The following is a 16,679-nucleotide window of genomic DNA, read 5'->3' on the forward strand; positions in this document are numbered from 1 at the left end:
TGAGCCTTAGGCCTTCTTTTCTCTGGGGTCTTTGACCCAGCTGCAGTTTGTTAGGTTTTAGATTGCAAAAGGCCAGGCCATTCATATGCAAAAGCCTCTGTGCACAGCTCGGTGGGGGTGTAAATTGGGTGGGGCAGGGTCTCAAGGAATCATGGGGTGGTGCAAACAGCAATGGTTGTCTGTTGGCCTTGCCACATAGGTCCCTGGGTCTCTGTGTTCTGTGGCCTCGTGCAAGAACAATGATTGCTGGGAGCACATCTGAGAGAAAGCTGCCCTCGTGTTCCTGCCCGATACCAGACAGTTCAGTTTCTCCCCATATGAGTCTGGGTCCCCAGAAACTCACCCGGAACTGGTGTTCAGAGCAGTCGGGAGTTTCTATCTCCCTCCCGATTGAAAAAGACCACAGCATACACAGCTGCCAACCCATTTTGTGCTCCTTTGAATCTCTGCTCTTCTGCACCTCTGCACCTCCTACCAGTCTAGACGCGCTTTTCTCTTTCCCTCTAGTTGTTGGACTTCCATTCAGCCAGACTTCCCGTGGTTCTGGATGATGTCTGTTTTGTCTTTTAGTTGTAGTTTTGATGTAGTTGTGTGAGGCAGCAAGTTCAGGTGTTTACTTATGTTGCCATCTTGGTTCCTCTCCTGTTTTTTTTTTTTTTTTTTAATGAATAAAGTGAATAACAATCTTGATTTTGAAAGCTATTCAGAGAAAATTTCAAGTTGCTTCTGATATCTAATTCAAGTCTGGCTTCCTAAATTTAGCTCACATTTGGGTTTCCAAAATTTAATTGTATATTTTGCCCTCTATTGTTGGTTATGTCTCTACCAAATAGAACTCAAAGCACAGACACCGTCCAGTAGTTTCTATGATAACATTTTTAGCTGAGATTAAATAGGAGAAACTTGGAACTTCAATGTGTAACTTGAAAGTTTGAACTGATTTTTGTTAATCTTCACTGGAGGATATTTTTTTCATTGATTTTTAAAGAGTGGAAAGGAGGGGGAGAGACAAAGAGAAACATCCATGTGAGAGACACATGGATGGGTTGCCTCCCGCAGGCACCCTAACCTGGGGCTGGAGACCAAGCCTGCAACCAAGGTATGTTCCCTTGGCCCTGGAGCTTGCGACACTCCAATCTGAGGGCTGACACTGTAACCACTGAACAAAAATGGCTAGGGTGGAAGTTTGAACTTTTTCACAGCAGTTTTTAATCCAAAGAGTTTTGAATACATTATAATCCATTTCGGGATTCTTTTCAAACTTAATTTCTGTGAAAAAGTGTGTCCTTACTTCTTTAATCCGAACTTATAAAGCCATCTTGACTTTTAAAGAGGATAAAAGTGAAAGCTAAAAATTTAGAGACAATATTTTAGTATAAGATTAACAAACAATAAACTAAGTAGGACACTGTTCTGGGGCTAAGATGGGATTTTGTTATTCTTCTTACATAAGATAGTGTCTTCTGCCTTGTCATGAACCAGAAAGAAGACTGTGCATTCCAATTACTTTTAAAAGGGGGTTCAGGCTGTTTCACTGAATTTGATAACTTATTACTCAAGGAGCAGACATTCTCTCTGCTGCGGCCTTCCTTGGTCTATCTAACGAATACCTCGTCATCCCCAGGTAACTGGACAACACCTTTAGAGTTTAAGATGATCCAACTTTCAGTAGCAGTAAGCCTGTAGAAATTACTCAACAGGCAACCCCCTAATTGTCCATCATTTAGATGAAGAGCCACATGGCTCTGAAATACAACAGAAACAATTACACTTTGAAAACAGGGCTCTGCTAGAATTCCTCACACTAGCCCGATGCTCCCTCAAGTGCTCTTTGGCGGCATGCGTGAATATGGGGAGACCACCCTAATTACAGTCACAGACCAGGGGTGTTGTACACTCTCCCTCATGGTTTTGGGAAAGCTTGTGCCATTTTTGATTCTTTAACACTGAGTGTTAGACTAACGTCAGGATTAAAAGCTGGACCCTAGTATAATTGTCACATTTGCTATCTAAATCCTCGCCATCTGAGGAAGGAAATGTTAGAACCTAGAATATTTTGTACAGCAACCTACTTGAATGAAGGAATCACTGAATGCGAGCATCTATCCTCGTGTGGGAAGGAGAAGCAGGGGTCTGTGTAAGCTTACGAGGAGAAGTGGCTCGCCACTCCTGCTGTGGGAAAGAAATTGATTTTCTCAGCAGATAGAGAGGATTATATTCAATTGCAGATATGCAGACCACTAACATATTTAACCAGATTAAAAATTGCTTGGTTCTAAACCTACATAAACCGTGACTATATAATTATAATAATGATAGGCTTATCTATTAATTCTACAAAATGTTTGTAAATCTAGAAGTGGACACATGGTTTAAATAATTAGGTGACAGGTGTGTAATACTTCTTAAAATTTTTATTAAAATGTATTTCTCTGTTTTGCATAATTTTTAAAATTAAAGAACTCTCATGGTGTTTATTGCGTTAATTATAAAAAGCTTATGAACACGAGTGAGCCATTTTTCAAGTAGTAACTACTAATGAAATTTTAGATGCATTTGAAATGTGAACCCATAGGTTTTATAAGCCTTTCAGGTCGGAAGCAGGGTGTTAGAGATTGTGGCTCTTTAGCATTATCAGAGTACCTTGATTTTTCTAAATTCCAATAATAGTTACTCAAAAAATATCTGGTAATTTCAGCAGAAAGAAATATATTGTTCCATTCACACATCTAGACACTGTAAAAGTGGGAATTGAAACCTAGATTTGCCTGGCCTGGAGTTTGAGCAGTTAGCATAATCTGGGTGCACAGGAGGCCTCCAATAACTGACGCGTCTGTGATTTTCCTTCCACGTGTGTGTTTTGTCCACTCAGAAATAGAGCAGAAATTCATTAAAAAAATACTTGAGCCTGGTTTAGCCTCCTGAATGGAAGTGCACAATGTAATATAGTTGTTATATGAGTTCATTGTTAATGGCCCAGGTATTGTTTAGTTATTCATTTATTATTGAACAGATGGTTAATTTTGCACTTGTAATATCCCAGGCTCAACAAATGGTTATTGACTCCTAAAATTTGAGGTAAGACACACATATGCACACATACACATGCGCGCTCACATGCGCGCACACACACACAGTGCATGTGTGTGCTCATAGCTATCCTTCCTACTCTTCCAAATGTAGTTTATGTTCCATTACTATTATAGTTTTTCTTCAGAAAATATCCTTCAAAGGCATCGTTTTTCTGGACTGAATATTATCCTGTTTCTCCCCAAAACTCCCCCACCTTGGTATCCTATTCTCTTCAGATAACAGCCTTCTAACATATCGACCAAAAAAGCAATCATTTGCTAAAAGGCGTAGGGCAGGTAAAAAACACTCTCTACTCCCTCTTTGAACTCATAATCCATTTTCTCCCCTTGGAAAACCTCATGTAAAATTCTGTCATATAGGAAACTAATGTGGGAAGGTGAAACGTTATGGGGGAGATCAGTCCCTACATTTTCATCCTGGGTGAACTGCAAACATTTGGTTGTTTACACTGGTGGGAAGAACACTTAGGAACAGGTGACAAGGATGAGGGACTGCAGTGCAGCAATAGAAACAATTCAGTCCTGCTAACTCATAAACATATCTAAAACACAAAAAACAAAATCTGCCTCTAGAAGCCCTCTTGCTTTCAGTCAGCAGAGTTGAGTCCGACTCCCTCTGCCTCTCTCCCTGCTGCAATAGCCTGAGTAAGGCCTGCCTGGCTGCCTGGCTGCCTGGCTGCCTGGCATGGTCCAGGGCATTTCAGCTTTGCCCAGCCCTGTGCAGGCCCTTCCACTGGGAAGAGGCACTGCAGCTGGGCTTTGTTGCCAGGACTGTGTTTGTGAGTTTTGGATCTGTGCATCTTCATGGACGGTGTGGGTAGAGGGGCTGACCAGGGACAGAAACCACAGCTCCGGGGAAACAGTTTTGTGAGGTAACATGAGACATTCAGCAAAACAGAACCGGGCATCTGGTATCTGGGTTCTCTGGACATTTCTGTGGCCAGTATTCTTTGAGGACTGGGCCTGTCATAGTTCAGTTGCAAAGTACAGAACCAAGGATATACCTTGACATAACAATACCCACTCCCCCTATAATTATATCCTGGTTTTGTTTTATTTGTTTGTTTGCTTTTTTGCATGCACAACTTGGTCTATCTTAGATACAGCATGAGGCATGAACTCTCAATGGTTTGTCTCCATTACAGTCACTTTCCTGGGCAATGCTAGTGCTTATTAACGCAGGCCTATGGGACGCAGTACCTTCCATCATTATGATGGCATAATGGGGCTGCAGAGATAAGGGTGAGCTTTCCTGTGTTAGGTCCTGTATTGTAATTTGTTGTTGAATAACAAATTACCACAAACATAGAAGCTTAATAAACACATGTTTATCTCATAGCTACTGCAGTTAGGAACCCAGAAGTGGCTGAGCTGGTTCTGCATCCTCAGCATCTTTACACAGATGAAATGAGGGTTGACCAGGGCTGGGTCTCACCAGAAGGCTTTACAGAAGAAGGATAGTGTGAACAGGATTGCTGTTCCTATAGGGCCATTGGAATGAGGCTCATGTAGGCTAGTTTCTGGTGAGCTGTTGGCTGGCAGACACCCTCAGTTCCTTGCCAGGAGGGCCTTCCAACATAGCAACTTGCTTCATCAATGACAACAAGCAAGAGAGTGCCTTCAGGTCTAAAAGTCTCAAAGGAATGACAATGTCTCTTAAAATATTTAAATATTTTAAATCTGGGATAGTATAATAACTTTCTTTATCACTCTAATTACTATACTATTACCTAATTGATGGGATTGTTGTAAGAAAGAAGTGAGGTAATTTAAAGTACTAAAATCCTGGCTGAGTGTTCTGCTCTTGTTATCGCCATAACCATCGTTTTGGGTGAGAAGGGAGACAAAGACAGGAGGACGGTGTGTGCCAAAATGATTTTAAAAAGTCTAAAATTTATCTTCACATCGTCTATCTATATGTTTTGAAATGTATCAGAGACAGTGAAGCAATTAGATCAGGAGACAACTGCTCTTAAAAAGATAGGAGGAGGGATGGGTGCCTCACCCCACTCAGGGAAGGTCAGGAGGTGACAGAAATGAAGGAGAGCATGCACGTGGGGTTATTTGTGTGTTGTGGAGTGCATGAGGGTGAGCAAGCTGGTTTCAGTAACTGCAGCCTCCTTTGCTCTATAGAGATTTCCCCTCAGTGCTCAGTGCCGGGCCTTGGTAACTCAGGTCAGTGCTCACACCTGCAGGTGGGAGAATGGACTAGGACAGCTGCTTATCAAAGCCTTACTCACAAGCAAACTGCTTTCTTTCTACACATTTGAATTCACTAAGTCCCTCCCTGGATGTAGAGAGTCCTAAGATGCCAAGACATCATAAAATAGAGAAATAAACAGCATGATAGCAGAACTTGGGCCTAGTCTTAGTACAGGAATGTAAAGGGTCCACATTCATTTGATCAGACTAACAAGGTGGTTTAACCCATCAAAGTCCAACTGCCTGGGACTGAGTGCCAGTTTCAAGACTTTCCCAGCCCTCTGTGATCATCAGTGCCCCTGTTTTCAGGATAATAGTTCTTACTTGATATGTACATTTTAACACTAAATACAATAATGTGAATAAACTAATTAGCCCAGTGCCTTGTTCATAGTGCATCTTCAGTAGCTATGACTATCATTACTGATGACAGATAGTGTGCTTTTCAAGCCCTAGGACTGCTGTGCAAACCCTTCCACATCCCTACCTTCCTGTGTTGGCACAGAAGTTGGGTGGGATGAATGGGAGTGGCCACCTTGCCTGGGACCTCTCCACCCACCTTACCTGGGTCCTCTCCACCCACCTTACCTGGGTCCTCTCCACCCACCTTACCTGGGTCCTCTCCATCCCCCATTACCTGGGACCTCTCCACCCCGCTTACCTGGGTCCTCTCCATCCCCCTTACCTGGGACCTCTCCATACCCCTTAGCTGGGTCCTCTCCACCCCCTTTACTTAGGTCCTCTCCATCCCCCTTATCTGGGTCCTCTACACCCACCTTTCTTGGGACCTCTCCACCCACCTTACCTGGGTCCTCTCCACCCCCCTTACCTGGGACCTCTCCATGCCCCTTACCTGGGACCTCTCCACCCACCTTACCTGGGTCCTCTCCACCCACCTTGCCTGGAACGTCTCCACCCACTTTGCCTACCCATCTTTTTCTCAAGAGTTTGGAATGCTGCTGCCCAGGGCTGGCCCCAGCCTTAATCATATCTGAGTATCTCTGTCCACAGTGTAGGGATCCACTGATACCCAGGCTCAGGAGAGGGGGGGAAAGTCAGGGCACCCATACTCTGCATCTCTCATTAGTGAGAGAGCATAGCATCAGTAGCAGTGTGGAAGGCCAGAGATGTGATAGACGTCTGAAGGCTGTGTCCTGGTGACGGAGAATACCCCATTTTCTATGAGACACAGTGTTTTGTGTCCTGCCCCCCTCCTCCCATGGATTTAGTAAACACAGAGAAGACATTTTATTTCTTTTCTCTGCTCTGTTTCCCACTTTCTCCGCTGAGCAGGGTGCCAGATGCCTTAAACTTCTGCAGCCAGAGTGCCAGGAGCATTATAATCTACTTGCCACTTGGTTTCTACTGAAAGCATTAGAAGTTAGATGTGGTAGTCCCCAGTTCTCACCACACCTGTGGACACTCTTTTAGGTGCCTTTAAACCTCCCCTTCCCTTTCCTATCAGTTCAATCCATTTAAACACACAACCATGTACTAGTAAACACATAGTCCCTCTAACAGAGACTTGCCCTGTCTCACCTTTATACCTTTCAGCACCGCTTTTTCATTTCTCCTCCCTGCTCCAGTGCCCATCACGGCCAGGTGGCCTTTGGAAAGAGGATGCTTGCAGGAATAGGCAGGGGACCTGTGACCACCTACTGGCTGGATGGCTTGCCTGCTGCTCTTCTGATTACCTGGCCAGGATGAGGCAGCTCTTCAAAGATGTAAGACGAAGGCTGCTCAGAGGGAGACTGAACCAGGGATCAAGGGAACTCGGGAAAGAATCGATGAATTACCAACTGTACTTACCTCCCCTCGGCAGCAAATTTAGAAACTGCAGTCTTTCCAAATTTATTATGTCTGGAAGTCTCCCTGGGCATCTATCATAGAAGAGGAGCAGACCAATGGACATTTGCTGAATGTCTCCTGCCGTTCAATTTCCTCTCACTCCAAATGTTTTTTTGTTTTCAAATCAGACCCTAGGTTTTAGATGTAAGGTTATATTTAGGGAGATATGTATTTTTTCTTTTTTAGAAAAATGGAAAATTCCTTCACTATCCCAGCTCCATGCCTGGTATTCAGAGCGAATAAGGCTGGGTGAGTGGGCTAATGAGAGAGGGCAGGGAGATGGGCAGGTGGGCGGGGTCAGGAGGACACAGTGAGCACTGGAGAAGACCTGTGGCAGTTCTAGCCGGCAGCCTCCATGATACACATCCTAGATCAAAACAGCAACCCCCACCCACACAAGGCACACAGATCCTAGCATGCGTTCAATGACCAGTGACCTCCTCATTCCTGCCCATGCCCATTCTTACGCAGCATCTACATTAAACTTCCCAAGCACACTTCTGGTCATAGCCTTCACTCTGTGACACACAACCGTTGTAGCAGTTTACTGTGTCCAACACACAAAATAGACTCCTTATGTTAACACCCATTAGCCAACCCTAATCCACATTAACACAGTCCTTCCTTGTTCCCTGGTGCTTCTCTCTTTTCTGTCTGTGTTCTCTCTCATTCTCTTCTTTTTGGCTTTCTCTTTCCTTTTTTGTTTATTTGCTTATGTTTCTTGTTGTTACTCTCTCTTCAAGGTTTAAAATACATTCTTTTAATTTTTCAGATATGAATCTATTTAAGCTGCATAATATTAAGAGAGATGCTATCTTTTAAAGCTTTACAGATGAGAAAACTGACGTTTAGCAAGTATAACTACATTGTCCAACATAACTCCTCAGTGCTCAGAGTGAAGCTTCAATTCATATTCCACTAGTTATTTATAAATCTACTAGAGGCCCAGTGCATGAAAATTTATGCACTGGAGGGGGCATCCCTCAGCCCAACCTGCCCCCTCTCACAGTCCAGGAGCCTTCAGGGGTGGGAGGTGACCCGGTGATCAGGGGAAGGTGACGCCCCATCATACCTCTGCTGTTGCCACTGACCTGGCAGGGCAAGCCTTGGTCAGCCCTGGTTACCTGAGCCTCGGGTGGCCCTGGGTGGCTGGGCAGCTGCTATCCGAAGCTTGCCTGTGCCTCAGGCTGGCCCTGGGCGGCTGAGGGGCTGAGGGAACTGGGGGACTCTGGAGGCAGGTGCGTGGAGGGGCAGGGCCTGCCTGCCACCCAGACAGGGCTGAGGGGACTGGGTGCCACCATCTTGTGTCTGTGGGCACTGCCATCTTTGAGGGCAGGACAATCAATTGACATATTGTACATAGAGCTCGGGAAGTATGTCTCAGCGCTGCGGCTGATGCAATGGTGTGAGCACACTCCACCATGACATGCTTCCTCGGCACACCAGGAAGTAGCAACGCCCGCCTGAACGAACTCCTAGAGCCATGTGCACAGTACCCCAGCCTTTCAGCCATTGGTCGCCTGTAGCAACGTGTCTCCCTCTGATTGGTCCCCTCATGCTATATATACCCCTGTAGTTCCACAATAAAATGGATCTGCGTCACTGAACCTGGTCTCCGGAGTCGTGCATGCAGACACCCTAGCGCGTTGGGGCTCCGTCGTCCTCACCCCCGAGGGACCCCCTGCTTCAACATATTCCCTCCTTATTGGTTGTGGATGCTGCCATCTTTGGAACAGCATGAGAGTCAATTAGCTTACTCCCTCTTTATTAGATAGGATCCTTAAAATGCACCAAACTCAATGTTACTGGATACCATATACATCCAAGTACTGACACTCAGTAGGTAGTTGAGTATATATATCTTGATTTCAAGAGAAATCTTTGAGTTACAAATGAAACTCTGGATCTAGTCATGGTGCAGAATGGGATTACCCAAGGTTGATGTAGATAGAAAGTACAGAAGATATTAAATCCAGAGGCAATAGTACCCAGGTTTCAGAACATAGCTTTTGAATTCTTGGTCTACACTGAGTGGCCAGATTATTATGACCATCTGACATTTGTAGGCAAATTAGCTATAATTTCACACTGAAGTTGCTAGAGGGCCAGACCGTTATAAATAGGGAAGCAGGTTGTTTACCACTACGGTAGAAGTGATTTTTTTCTGAAGATATGGGTAAAAAATGCAATTTAACAGCCTTTGAATGGGGGATATATGTATATACACTGAGTGGCCTGATTATTATGACCACCTGACGTTTGTAGGCACATTAGCCATACACTGCATTGTATGGGATATGGAAGCCGAAGGTCTGTTCAGACACCTTTGCTGTCTACAGTTACCAAGACAAAACGTCTCCAATTCGCACAGGAACACAAGGATTGGACAGTCGAGCATTGGGAAAAGTCATGTGGTCCGATGAATCATGTTTCTAGTCGCATTATGCAGATGGCAGAGTGAGAATTTGGTGGAAACAACATGAAAGCATGCAGCCCACAAGCATGAGTACAACCCTTCAAGCTGGTGGGGGCAGTTTTATGCTTTGGGGCATGTTTTCCTGGCATGATTTGGGCCCTTTAATTTGTGTGGAACAACATCTGAATAGCACAACATACCTAAGTATCGTTGCTGATCAAGTTCATCCTATCATGTTGATGGCGTATCCCAATGGAGATGGCTTCTTCCAACAAGACAATGCGCCATGCCACGGTGCTCGTATTGTGCAGGAGTGGTTTCAAGAACATGAGGGAGACTTTACCTTGCTTAGCTGGCCCCCACCATCACCAGATCTCAATCCAATTGAGCATTTGTGGGATGAAGTTAAAAGAGCCATCAGGCAGCTGGTTCCACAACCATCAAATCTCACAGAACTGGACAGTGCTATTCATCAGGCATGGTGCCAGATTCCTCACATCACCTTTCAACATCTCGTGGAGTCAATACCAAGAAGAATCGCCATGGTATTGAAGGCAAAAGGTCACCCAACCAAGTACTGGAAGTACTGATGGGGTGGTCATAATAATCTTGCCACTCAGTGTGTGTGTGTGTGTGTATATATATATATCTCCCACATTCAAAGGCTGTTAAATTGCATTGTTTACCCATATCTTCAGAGAAAAATCACTTCTACTTTCATGGTAAACAACCTGCTTCCCTATTTATAATGGTCTGGCCCTCTAGCAACTTTAGCGCGAAATTATAGCTAATTTACCTACAAAGGTGAGGTGGTCATAATAATCTGGACATTAAGTGTATGTCTTAGCCATTACCATAATCTTGGATATGGCACTTCCCTAAAAGTTAGATTGTGAGAGGCAGAGCATTGGAAGTGCTAAGAACATAGATGTCCAGCTCACCCATGCATGGAAGGTGAACCAGTTATGTAAATGTTCTGAATATCCTTTTCTCATCCCCAACATGGAGGAAGTAATTACAGCTACTTCAGAATGTTATTTTGAATTTTTATATGAATTAATATTTGAAATATTTAGTGAGCTAATGACATTTTTAAGTCTCTTATAAGTTTTAATCTTTTTCTCCTTTCTAAAATGTTGTTGCTATCCCCATACTCATTAGAATTAAGTGAGATAAAGCAAATATAAGTACTAAATAAATATAAACTTTTTTGAAAAAAATTGCATATATATATGTATATATATATATATATATGATCAGGACATTCATAGCAGATGCATTCATTATTTATTACATTTCTTTGCATACATGCTCATGGTTGTATTTTGTGTAAATGAATATTTCCTTTTTCTGTTGCTTCAAGGGTTGTCCTTTTCATAATTCCTGACAAAGCCAACATTTTTCATTTCCTTTGACCTTGCCATAAACTTCAATAAATGTTTCTCTTGATTTTTTCAATGGATTCACTTCAGATATTAGAATGAAGTTTGTTCTAGTTGATACAGAAGTCTTGACAATGTCCAATATATGATGACATATGGAATTTAAAATATTTTAGACCTTTAAAAAATATATCTAATATTTAAAATAAATACTTCAACTTCTCCCATAATACATGATGTCCATTGCCAGTTTAAAAATTTGGTTAGATTACATGCCATCTTCTACAGACTTCAATTTGGTAGATATATTTTTTCCAAAATGGATAAATGTTTAACTTCTAAACATTTTTGGAACCTTCTCTGAATCTTCAATGTGCAATATCAATGTGTTTACAATGTGTGTACTTTTTTTTTATTTGAAAGCATTTTACTGCAAGGAATTTTTATCTCAACTGTGATGAAAGTCATTAGACTTAATGGGTTTTACTGGCCTTCCTACCACAGAACAATATCTCTTTACAGCTGACAAGGGGAACCAGATTAGTTGTCTGGAGACAGCTACGAGTTTTCATTACTCAGAGCTCACCTAAATGCATATTCTCTAAGTAAAACTCCGGGAACGTGATTATATTCCTAAGTAGACAACAGTGTAATCAAAGGCTGCCAAGAAACTCCTAGGAGGTTTTTCAAAGAAACACCTTGAAGTAAACAGTATTATTAAACAGTGCAACTCCATGGAATTAGCCCACAGAGCACATCATTTCTGAAGCTGGAAGAGTGGGAACACTTCCCTCTTCCCAGGCAAGGAGGACACAGGAAGCCAGACAGAAATTGAGAATAAGAAGCAAATATTCCATACATAGCATTTTTCCTCTCAAAATAGCTTTTGAATATGCAACAAATAATTGGACTACGGACATTAATGATAAACATTAGAAATAGTAGAAAAACAGGAGGAGTTTAGAATAAAGGCAAGTAAAGTTGGATGGGTACACACGGGTTCTCTTTCTGGGTATGTGTGTGTGTAGGCTTATTTTTTTAACATTTTTTATTTAAAATGTTTTTGAATTATAGATTACATTCAGTATTATTTTGTATAAGATGTACAGCATAGTGATTAGACAATCATATACTCTCCAAAGTGTTTCCCCTAATATTTCTAGAACCCAACTGAGAGAGATAGGAAGGTGTGTCATTAACCTGGCTGGGGGACCCATTTAAGCTTTTGTTCCATAGCAGCTCATCTATAAATCAAAATGTTTATGTAATGTGATTCCAGTGGTACTCCTTAACTTTTAGGTAAGAGGTTATGATTGTGGGAAGATCAAAGTATATAACATACTCCACTCTGGAAACAGAGGTCACATTTTATTTTTCTATTGGTAATACCTGCTTTTGTAACTCTGATGATAAAATGAGTAGCAGTTTAGCAAAGAATTTCACTTCTCATATTGTAAAGCTCTTGAAAATATTACCTTCTTACATGGTGCCAATCACTAAGTATTCCAAACACTAAGCTAATTGTCCCCAACACTAGCTCACTCTTTTCTCAAAATGATCTGAAAAGTTCATTTCTATTTCAGGAAACAGGCTTGGGGAAGTAAAGCTGCTACTGCAGCTCACGCAGGAGGAAGTGGTGATTCCAACGTGTAAACCAGGATGTATTTCCCCACCTGTGACGTTCCCCAAAGCCAACTCATCCACTCTACTGGCCTCATGTAAACCAGGGGTCTCAGCGAACAGGGAACTGTGTGTGCTGTATTGCATGTGCATACATCTCTAATGTAGGACTAGCGCACTTAATCAGTTACTACCCCTAGTTAGAACAGACTAACAAACAAAAATGTAACCAAAGCCGGCCAATCAATCTAGTGAAACTTGCAGCTTTGCTGTTAGTGGGTGATTCTTTCTGATAACCTAACACTGATTTTTATCTCCTGAGATGAAGTTGATGACTGAATTTTGAAAATTTTCTTTAGGTCTCTTGTAGGCATTGGCATTCTAAATATCATTGCAAAGAACTATCATATTATTTTTAAACACTTATTATGTACTAAGTACTGTACACTAGTATTTATTATCTCATTTATCTAATGACAACTCTAGGTGCTAACTATTGCTGTTCATCTGAAGATAGCCATAAGTGAGTTTCAAAGATGAAAACTAAATTATGCGTTTGCCCATTAATGGAAAACAGGGATCTCAGATTCAAACCTAGTGATTTCTAATAAAAAGTATATTTCCTTTTTATATATGAAATATTTTTAAAGGTCTCCTACATATAATTAGTTGTATGAGTAGGGTGTAAGGAAAGAGGTATGAACACTAGTGTTTATCATGGGGCTACTGCATGTTCTGGACTATGATTTTACTTATATTTTCACATTTAGGCTGAACAGCTATTTTGTGAGATATTTATATTATTGACATCTTGAGGATAGGAAACAGGTGCAGAAAAATGGCATAATTTTTGTAAGATCTTACACATCTGGAAAACCTGAAAAGCTGGAATATGAAACTAAATTTGATTGACCTAGAAGCTTGAAGTAGCTTTACTATTGTACCTTCGAGTTATTTAATAATTTGAGTTATTAAGACTCTGTTAAAATGATTGACTTATTATTTAAATTTGGGCCATTTATGTTTTTTACTATTTCAGTGAGTATGAAAATATATTTTTCTGTTAATTTATCTACTTCTAGATTATTTAAAAATTATGTTGCCAGAAAACTCTTCAATCTATGTTGTCATAATTTTATCTCTGTAACATCTCTAGATATTTCTGTATTTTCATTTATAATTTCATTTTATTTGAGCTTTCTCTCTGTTCTTCTTAGTCATACTGTCGTCAAAAACTTCTTCCATTTTGACTTTTCAAGGAACTACTTTCGTCTTTTTATCGATTCTTTCATTTTATATTTGTATTTTGTTTAATTCCATTATATTTTCATAGGAAATGAGTAGTATTATTTCATTTTAAGTAGTTTTATATTTCTATTATGATTGCTTGTTGAATCTGTGGGTTAACAGTATATTTAGTAATTCATAAAACATGAGAATTTTTTCTAGTTTTGAGGTAAGTGCGACTTTCTAACTTAATTGTGTTGTGGTTAGAAAATAGAAGACAACACCAGCTCTCAGAGTGCCTTCTATCCTAGCTACTTCCCTTCAGTCAGATTCTCTGAGTTTCCTCACAGAATGGCCCCACAATGACAGTCTTTCCTCCCACCTCAAGCAAAGAAACCAAAATTGCCTCCTCCCCCCAAGTTGGAGAAGTCAATCCCTCAGGACTTGCCAAAGGAGGAAAAGAACAGCAAGAATCAATTGAACATACTGATGAAGTATATTGATGAAGTATAAAATTGAATAGACAGACTCAATGAACAAGCTAGTGAAGAGATTTTGAAAGCAGAATAGAAATATAACAAACTCCACCAACCATTTTTTCAGAAGAAGTCAGAGTTGATTGCAAATATCCCACATTTTTGGGTAACATTTGTCAACCATCCACAAGTGTCTGCACTGCTTGGGGAGGAGGATGAAGAGGCACTGCAATATTTGACAAGAGTTGAAGGGACAGAATTTTAAGGTATTAAGTCAGGTTACAGAATACAGTTTTATTTTGATTAAAACCCTTACTTCAAAAATAAAGTTCTCTCCAAAGAATTTAATCTGAATGAGAGTGGTGCTCTGTCTTCAAAGTCCACTGAAATCAAATGGAAATGTGGAAAGGATTTGAGGAAAGGTTCAAGTAAAAAAAACCCAAAAAACAAAAAACAAACAAACAAACAAAAAAACAGAATAAAGCGAGCAGAAAGAGACAGCATGAGGACTGAGAGAGTTTCTTTACCTAGTTACTGACCATTCTGATGCAGGTGCAGATGAGTTAGGAAGAGTCATTAAAGATGATATTTGGCCAAATCCATTACAATTCTAGTTGGTTCCCGACATGGATGATGAAGAAGAGGAAGGAGAAGGAGAAGGAGAAGGAGAAGGAGAAGGAGAAGGAGAAGGAGAAGGAGAAGGAGAAGGAGAAGGAGGAGAAGAAGAAGAAGAAGAAGAAGAAGAAGAAGAAGAAGAAGAAGAAGAAGAAGAAGAAGAAGAAGAAGAAGGAGGAGGAGGAGGAGGAGGAGGAGGAGGAGGAGGAGGAGGAGGAGGAGGAGGAGGAGGAGGAGGAGGAGAAAGGGTTGGAAGATATTGATGAAGAAGGAGATGAGGAGGAAGGTGAAGAAGATGAACAGGATGATGAGGGGAAAGAAGGAGAGGAAGATGAAGGAGAAGATGAATAATGAACACTAATAGATTCCAACCTCGTTAAATTTTCCCTAGTCCCTGGGAGCAACTTGCAGTCTTTTTCCCCCCCACTGGTACTCAGTCACCCTGTTTTTGAGGTCTCTCCTTTACATCATTGTTCTCACTTTATCGGGGAGGGGGTGTGCCTTGAGCAGAATACAGTGGGAAAGGAATCTTTCTGTTCCAAATTCATTTTTATCCCTTCCTGTCTCAAGAAAAACTTTATGGAATCAACACCACTGTTCTGTGAGGGAAAAGAAAAACCTGTTCCCTTAGCTGGGAGCTGGATGTTGTTAGGCCTCTGTGTAGGAGCGCATAGAATTCTAGCTTTTTTTCCTCTCTGTTCTCTGTATACTGGGCTCAACGATTACACTGTGTCTCTATGTGAATATGGACAGTTAGAATTTACCAACATGTATCTGTCTACTTTCTCGTGTTTAAAAAAGAAAAAAAAAACTTAAAAAAGGGGGGCGTTACAGAAGGTCAGCAAAGGCTGTATTTGAGATGTGTGAGTGGGTTAAGTGGACATTTTGACAACATGGCTCCTCCTTTGGCATGTTTAATTGTGATGCTTAATGGACATTCTTGCAGTCTAAGATGAAACTTTTAAAATAAAAGTCTCTCCTAATGATGACATGAGCCCTGCCAATGGATGGAAGAATCAGCAGAACCTGTAGGATCTTATTCAGAATTGACATTTATCTATTGTAAGTTTGTTCCTGTTCATTTTTATTTATTTTTTGTTTGTTTCACTGGAAAGGAAAGATGATGTTCAGTTGTAAATGTTAAAAGCGCACAAGTTGCTTTGTTACAATAAAACTAAATGTGTACACACACGCACAAAAAAAAGAAAAGAAAATAGAAGATGTATTTTATGGCCATAGTTAAAGGTCAACTTTCATAGACTGTGTGGTTGAATATCTGTCATATTGTTGCTCATGATAATTTGTTTGGATTGTTCATATATTCTTACTAGGGGCCCGGTGCACGAAATTCGTGCACTGGGTGTGTGTGTGGGGGGGAGTGTCCCTCAGCCCAGTCTGCCCCCTCTCACATACTGGGAGCCCTCAGGCGTTGACCCCCATCACCCTCCAATCGCAGGATCGGCCCCTTGCCCAGGCCTGACTCCTCTGACAGAGGTGTCAGGCCTGGGCAGGGGACCCTCATTTCCCCCCATCACTGGTTCTGCCCCCAGCCCAGGCCTGATGCCTCTGGCCCAGGCGTCAGGCCTGGGCAGGGGACCCCCAGACCCCTCCAATTGCTGGCTCTGCCCCTTGCCCAGGCCTGATGCCTCGGCCAGAGGCATAGACCCCCATCACCCTCCGATCGCCTCATCGGCCCCTTGCCCAGGCCTGACGCCTCCGCCAGAGGTGTCAGGCTTGGACAGGGGACCCCCATCTCCCCCCCGATCACTGGCTCTGGCCCCCGCCCAGGCCTGAGGCCTCT

General features: G+C 41.8%; 1 pseudogene; it reads left to right on the forward strand.

The window, feature by feature from the left end:
• Positions 1 to 14,138: 14,138 nt before the first annotated feature.
• LOC132219765 (protein SET-like) lies at positions 14,139 to 15,229 on the forward strand (annotated as a pseudogene).
• The last annotated feature ends 1,450 nt before the right edge of the window (positions 15,230 to 16,679 follow it).

The sequence above is a fragment of the Myotis daubentonii genome, chromosome 17 (assembly GCF_963259705.1).
Source record: "Myotis daubentonii chromosome 17, mMyoDau2.1, whole genome shotgun sequence".
Lineage (NCBI taxonomy): Eukaryota > Metazoa > Chordata > Mammalia > Chiroptera > Vespertilionidae > Myotis > Myotis daubentonii.